Source organism: Sus scrofa, chromosome X (assembly GCF_000003025.6).
Source record: "Sus scrofa isolate TJ Tabasco breed Duroc chromosome X, Sscrofa11.1, whole genome shotgun sequence".
NCBI lineage: Eukaryota > Metazoa > Chordata > Mammalia > Artiodactyla > Suidae > Sus > Sus scrofa.
The window spans coordinates 44,929,493-44,936,798 of NC_010461.5; positions in this window are offsets into that span (position 1 = coordinate 44,929,493).

The following is a 7,306-nucleotide window of genomic DNA, read 5'->3' on the forward strand; positions in this document are numbered from 1 at the left end:
GGGAATTAGCTCACATGTTTTTAGAAGATGATAAGACCCAAGATCTGCTAGCAAGGTAGAGACCTGGGTGAGCTGATGGTCTAGTTTCTGCCTGAATCCAAAAGCCCGCGAACCAGGAGAGCCAGTGTGTAGGTTCCAGTCCAAAAGCTGCTGGTATACAGTCTCAAGAAGATGTGATTTTCTGTTTTTGTTTGTTTGTTTTGTTTTGTTTGCTTTTCAGGGCCACACCTGTGGCATGTGAAGGTTCCCAGGTTAGGGGTCGAACCAGCACTGCAGATGCCGGTCTGTATCACAGCCACAGCAATGCCAGATCTGAACCATGTCTGTGACCTACACCGAAACTCCTGGCAATGCAGGATCCCTAACCCACTGATCTGGACCAGGGATTGAATCAGCAACCTCATGGATACTAGTCAGGTTTTTTACCTCTGAGCCACAATGGGAACTCCAAGAAGAGCCAGTTGTGTAAGTTTCAATCCGAAAGCTGCTGGGATCCAGTCTCAAGAAGATGTGCTTTTTCAGTTCAAGTCCATAGGCCTGGAAAGTCCAATGTTCCCAGCCCCTAACCCCAAGCCGTTAGGCTCTATTTCTTCCTGCTTGAGGGAAGGTCAGCTTTTTTATTCTATTCAGGCTTTCAGGGGACTGGATTTGGGACATCTCACTGGATGGCAACCTGATTTCCTCAGTCCACCTGTGCAAATGTTGATCCCATCCAGAACACCCTCATAGACACACTGGGAATAAAGTTTGAGCCAATATCTTGGCATCGTCTGTGGCCAGTCCAGTAAACACATAAAATTACGTATCATTCCAGGCATCATTACACAGTCCATACACTAACATTTATTTTTCCTATTGTTTTTTTTTTTTTTTTTTTTTTTTTTTTTTTGTCTTTTTAGGGCCGCACCCACAGCATATGGAGATTCCCAGGCTAGGGGTTGAATCTGAGCTGTAGACGTGGGCCTACATCATAGCCACAGCAACACCAGGTCGGAGCTGTGTCGTGAACTACACCACAGCTCACGACAATGCCAGGTCCTTTAACCCACTGAGCGAGGCCAGGGATCGAACCTACGTCCTCATGGATGCCAGTCAGATTCATTTCCACTGAGCCACAACGGGAACTCCCCATTCTATCTTACTTAACTGCTTGGTTTCGCAGTGTCCTTGCCTATAAAAGGGAGCTGCGAATAGTTTCAATTTGCTAGTTGCATGTTAACTAGTTGCCTTTAAATTTATAACAGATCATGAAGCAGCTTACATTCTTTACTGCAAAAGAGAACTTTGCATCATGTGGCATGCAGATTTAATAATCCTTAATATTTATGAAATATTTAGCACATTTAGCAAGTGGTTTTAGAAGCTCTTGAAATGCTCTACCTCATTTGGTCAGCAAAACACTGTGAGATATGTGCCATTGTTAGCCCATTTCCATATGAAGAAACTGAAGCACAGCAGTTAAGTAATTTGTCCAAGATGACAGCTGTTAAGTGGCAGGCCCAGGACTGGCATCTATGGCTTTAGAACCCATGTCTCCAATTAATTAGCGTGACCCTGTAATTTATCTTCTAAGGAAGAACTGAGAGCACTATTAAACATTATACCTCAACAGGCATAACACAGAAAAGACTTAGAGGTATAAAGGCATTTCTCATTCTGTTGGTGAAAATTCTTTTGGGTGCAAGTAGCAGAAACTTCTTATCTAGATTGGCTAAATCAAAAAGGAAGTTCATGATCTCAGAGCATTTGTAATATGAGCTTCATTTTTTTCCCCCCAAACTTGGCCTCTGTTCACCAGTAACTGAAGCGAAACATGGAGACAGAGTTTTGGGTGAAAGAGAAAAAGATAGCTTTTATTGCTTTGCCAGGCAAAGGAGGCCACAGCAGGCTAATGCCTTACTGACTATGGCCTCCATTGGGAAGAATTGTGGGGTGTTTTATGGTAAAAAGGAGAAAAACATGCTTTCAGATAAGAATCAGGGTTGAGAGCGAATATACAATCTTCTCTCTTGGGGGAATCTTAGTCATCAAAGCTGGTGTCAGGAGATCTGGGCATAATCACGATGGTTTTCTAAGTTATTGCCTAGAATAACAGTACTTGCAAAAGGGGGTGTATTGATCAGAGATTAGAACAAACTAGGAAAGTTCCTGAAAAACATCACGTGTTAATAATCTTTAACCCACAGGCAATTTGCTCAAGGTTTCTAACCTTTAGCTTATGGGTGATTGTGTTTAGGGTACAATTAAGATAGGGAGAAGGACAAGGAAGGACTCTAAGCTGGTTCAATTTTAATTTAATTAATTTTGGTATTTTTTATAAAGATGGTTTTATTTTATTTTGTTTTTAGGGCTGCACCCACAGCATATGGAGGTTCCCAGGCTAAGGGTCGAATTGGAGCTGTAGCTGCTGACCTATACCACAGTCACAGCAATGCGGGATCTGAGCCATATCCACAAGCTACACCACAGCTCACAGCAAAGCTAGAGCCTTAATCCACCGAGCGAGGCCAGAGATGGAACCTGTGTCCTCACAGGTGCTCATCAGATTCATTTTCACTGAGCCATGAGAGGACCTCCCAAATTTTAATTTTAAAGTATTCATTTCTAAAAGAAGCATAAGGAATATAAATTTCTCTTAGGTGTATAAGATGGATACATAATTACACATATCCCTTGAGAGGGAACCAGGATCCCACCCCATATCTGTACTATTATTTCTTTCTTTTTTTTTTTTTTTTTTTTTTGTCTTTTTTGCCATTTCTTGGGCGGCTCCTGGGGCACATGGAGGTTCCCAGGCTAGAGGTCTAATCGGAACTGTAGCTGCCGTCCTACACCACAGCCACAGCAACGTGGGATCCGAGCCGCATCTGCGATCTACACCACAGCTCACAGCAACGCCAGATCCTTAACCCACTGAGCAAGGCCAGGGATCGAACCCTCAACCTCATGGTTCCTAGTCAGATTCGTTAACCACTGAGCCACGATGGGAACCCCTGTACTATTACTTCTTGACTATTCCCCTCTTGTCTTTACATCCCTTTCCTTCCCTGATCAGCAGCTGTCTGAATCTGCCCCATGGAACTCAGGGAAGGCCATGGAGGCTGAATGAGGCCCATTTCCTAAAAACAAGAAATTGGAGACACAAAAAGTCTTTTGTGCGTGGGAGTCACACAGGGCCCTGCTCAGTTACACTTTTCCCCCCTTGGCTAGATTATTCCTGTCAGCATACAAACTGCTATTATTTTTATCGTAAAAACAAACAAACAAAAAACAAATGAGAAGACAAAAACCCTTTATTTTGCCTCAACTCCCTCTTACCACCCCGAGGGCCACTCAGCCTCCCCTTGGTAACAATCCTTCCATATTGAGTGTCTGCATACACTATTTCCAATTCTTCCCATGCCTTCTCAGTCACACTCTGACCAAAAGTATACACCTTAACTAAACCGAATCCATTCTGGTCAACTTAACAATGACGTCAATATTTCTAAACCAAAAGGCTGTCACAGAGCCCTCTCCTTAATTGGCCTGCCCATCATTTTGGACAGAGTCGATCATTCCTCTCCCCTGGTGTATTGCTCAGCATTCCCTAGAGACATGGAAACAATAGGATGTATATATTAGGGAAGAGTTTTATCCAATGGAGTTGGTTCATGCAATTCTGGAGGCTGCGAACTCCCGCAATTTGGTGTCTGCAAGCTGGAGTCCCAGAAAAGCTGGTGGTTCCTTCAGTCCGACTCCGAAGGCCTGAGAACCCAGGGAGCCAAAGGTGTAGATTCCAGTCGGGGACCGAAGACCAGAGAAAGTAGCGCCAAGGACAGGAGAGGGTCAGTGTCCTGTTGTTCTTTCCATCAGGCAGGAAAGGCCCAGTCCTTCTTCCGCCCTCCTGTTCTCTTCAGGCCTCAAGGGACTGGATGATGTCCTCCTCACACTGAAAGGCAGACTGCTTTGCTGAGTCCACGGACACAAGTGTTCACTTCACCTGGAAACAGCCTTAGAGAAACACCAGAAATGATGCTTCGCCATGTATTTGGATGCTGCGAGATCCAGTCAAGTTGGCACATACTGGGTTCTAGGCCAATACTGACCTGGTGGTTTTCTAAGCTCATTGGCTTTGACTCTGAGTCTCCTCTGCTGGCTCTCCTTTCCTTGTGACCTCTTGACACAAGCCTCAGAACCGAATCCTTGGTCCCCTTGTCTTCTCTGCCTGCACTCCTTCCCTTGATGACCCCATCCAGTGCTGTGCATTCTACACCATCTCTGCCCTTCTGTGTCCCCTCTTTAGATGTCCAACTTAGACTCCAGAGTGAGCTGTCTCCTTGGCAAGTCCACCTGGGTGTCAAATAGACACTAGATTTTTAACTGTATCAAGTTAATCTACTCACTCAATCTACTTTTGTTTTTCCTCATCTCATTTCCCATTAACCTTATCCTTCTAGATGCTCCCTTAAAAACATTGGGGCCTGTCTTGCGAGTAAATCCATTCAGAAATCCTTTTGCTTCCATGGTCTAAGTCCACTGAGAACATGAACAATTTTGCCTCCTCCATTGCTACCACTTGATTCTAAGCCACTACAGTATGTCCTCTGGATGATTGTAATAACATCAAAGTATTTACATGAACTACAAGTTTTTCCATGATCCTTTGTTGTGTGATTTCTCTAAAATCCAACTATACTACCACTAGATCCCTCCACACTTTCTTTAAACATAGTAGGCATATTTTGAACTGAAGGGTCTTGTGCTAGATGTTCTCCGTGTTGGAAACAGTCTTCCTCCACATATTAAATGGCTCATTCCATCAACTCCTTCAAGTCTTTACTCAAAGATCACTTTCTGTGGGAGGCCTGTCCTGACCATTTACAACACTTCTGATTCCTCAGCATTCCAGATCTTTCTTAACTTGTTATAATTGTTTCCGTGGCAGTATAATCTTCTTACAGTGTAAGTTGATAATTTATTTATTATTTTTACAGCTAACCCCAAATATGAGTTCCATGAGGGCAGAGAAATATCTGTTTTGTCTACTATAGTATATTCAGGGACAGAAGTAGTTCATGGCTGATAGCTGTTAGTCGTTAAATATTTGGTCCATTTTACAAATAGACTGAAAGTCCCAAGTATGTGGGTTGTAGACACAGAGAAGTTGAGCTCAGGGATGTGTTCGAGGGTTCAAATCCTTTCCCTCTCTTTTCCCAGCCACCTCCGTGTCCTCATCACACTGGTCCCTAGATGTCTGTCCCAGTCCCAAGGCTCATATCTGGGAATGGTAATATTTAGACAGAAAGGGAAAATGTTTCAGTGTCCCTTTTCAAAGAGAAAGAAAAGTGTGATGTAATACTTTCCAGAAGATATCCACCCCCATCCACCCCATCATGGGGGGGGGGTCTGAATCTGATCACATGACCAATCCGAAATCAGTACTTCTCAAGTGTGTGGGATTTACCGTGATTGGCTTAGATGAATATGAGGTGATGAGGAGTCCCCACAAGCACATCAGTGCCCTGGTGTGTTAAGATGTAAATGTGTGTGTGTGCCTGATAGGGGGCTGACTTCTGGTACCTAATTGTTGCAGAGTGAAAAGAAACAGATTATGGTAATTTGGGAGGCAGAATATGGGGGAAGACTTGACATCTTGCAGAGATCTCCTTGCCTGTTAATGGCATTTGGCCAGCATCTCCCAGTGTGTCCTTCTCATATGAAGTAATACTTTGACAAAGGGACCAGAAATACTGTCACCTAGTAGAGACAGTTTTACCCACACTGTGCTTAGATGGGCATTAACAGTATTTTATTTCATGGAAGACCAACCCACCGCTTCTGATGGATAACATCTTCTTCATGTAACCATGTTAATTCCTTTATTCCAATCTCAGTGTTTCATTGTCCTGGGGCTTCCTATTCTCTTGTTGGTTTTAGTTATGAAATAATGTATACCTGCATACAAAAGTGCATACACATATACAGAGAGATGAATAAGGAACAATTATATGGTGAAAACTTATGTAACCACCACCCAAAACAAAGAAATCAACCTTAAAACCCCAGAGCCCCTGATGCTCTCTCTACTCCTTGTCCACAACTGTGTGTCTCAGCAGAGAAAGCTGCCAACCTGACTGATGTCCACTGTCTCTTCCTTGATGCTCGTTATACCTTCACCTGCCACCTATGAATATGACTCTAATCCAGCTAGTGTCTTCCTTCTTCCTTCCTCCCTCCCTTCCTTCCCACCACCTCTCTCTCTCCCTCCCTCTCCCTCTCTCTCTCTTTCTTTCTCTCTTTCTAAGTGGCCCTACCCACAGCATATGGGAGTTCCCAGGCCAGGGATTGGAGATTGAATCTGAGCCACAGCTATGACCTACACTATAGCTGGGGCAACACAGGATCCTTTACCCACTGCCCTAGGCTGGGGATTGAACCTGTGCCTCTGCTGCTGCAGTCAGGTTCCTAACCCACTGTGCCACAGTGGGAACTCCTATCTAGTCTCATAAAAAAACCAAGCAAACTGTACAGCCCCACAACTGTACTTTGAGTTTTTCGTGTACACTTAGAAAACCACCCCATGTAATGTTTCTAGAGGCCTTGAAATGTTGACTCTCCCCCAGGTTAAAGGGACAAACCCTCTCCCCAAGTATGTGTTTGCGAGTGAATTCAATGCCACGGTACACACGTGAGCTAAACAGTGTTCTCTACCTGCCATGAGTCTAAGGTCTCATTAGGAGGATGGACCTTCCTGATGCCGTACAGTTAGGACTGAATGCAGCCAGGTCAGCAACAAGGCCATGGGCAATGCAGTCGAATATTCCATGTGACTCCCTCAGTCATTTGTGATATGGGGCAGGCTTGCTACCTTTCTGAGGAGGTGAGCTACCTCTCATTTACTTCTGAAGAGAGATTTGAAACCTGCTTCCCAGGCTTGTCAAGTGTGGAATTCTCTTAGAACACACTGTACTAGTCCAAAGGAGGGGACAGCGGTGGCCCAGCTCTCCCTGAACAGTGTAGATGGCGTACATACAAGTCTAGTGACTTCCGTACCTACTAGATTTCATGTGAGGATTTGTTTTTGACCCAAGGAACACACGAGGGCAGCAAAGTGGAGTGATAGGAGGCTAGACATCAAGGTCGGAAATGTTAAGGTCAATGATAGTCATGGTGACAGCTGACTATTACCATGTGACTATGCACCATATGGCCCCACTGCCACACAGAGTCTGACTCCTGGGGGGCACCTCAGTGACATGGTAACATCTGACTGCTTTAGCCAAAAGCACCTAGTTTAATGATGTACTTTACTGTATAAAAAAAT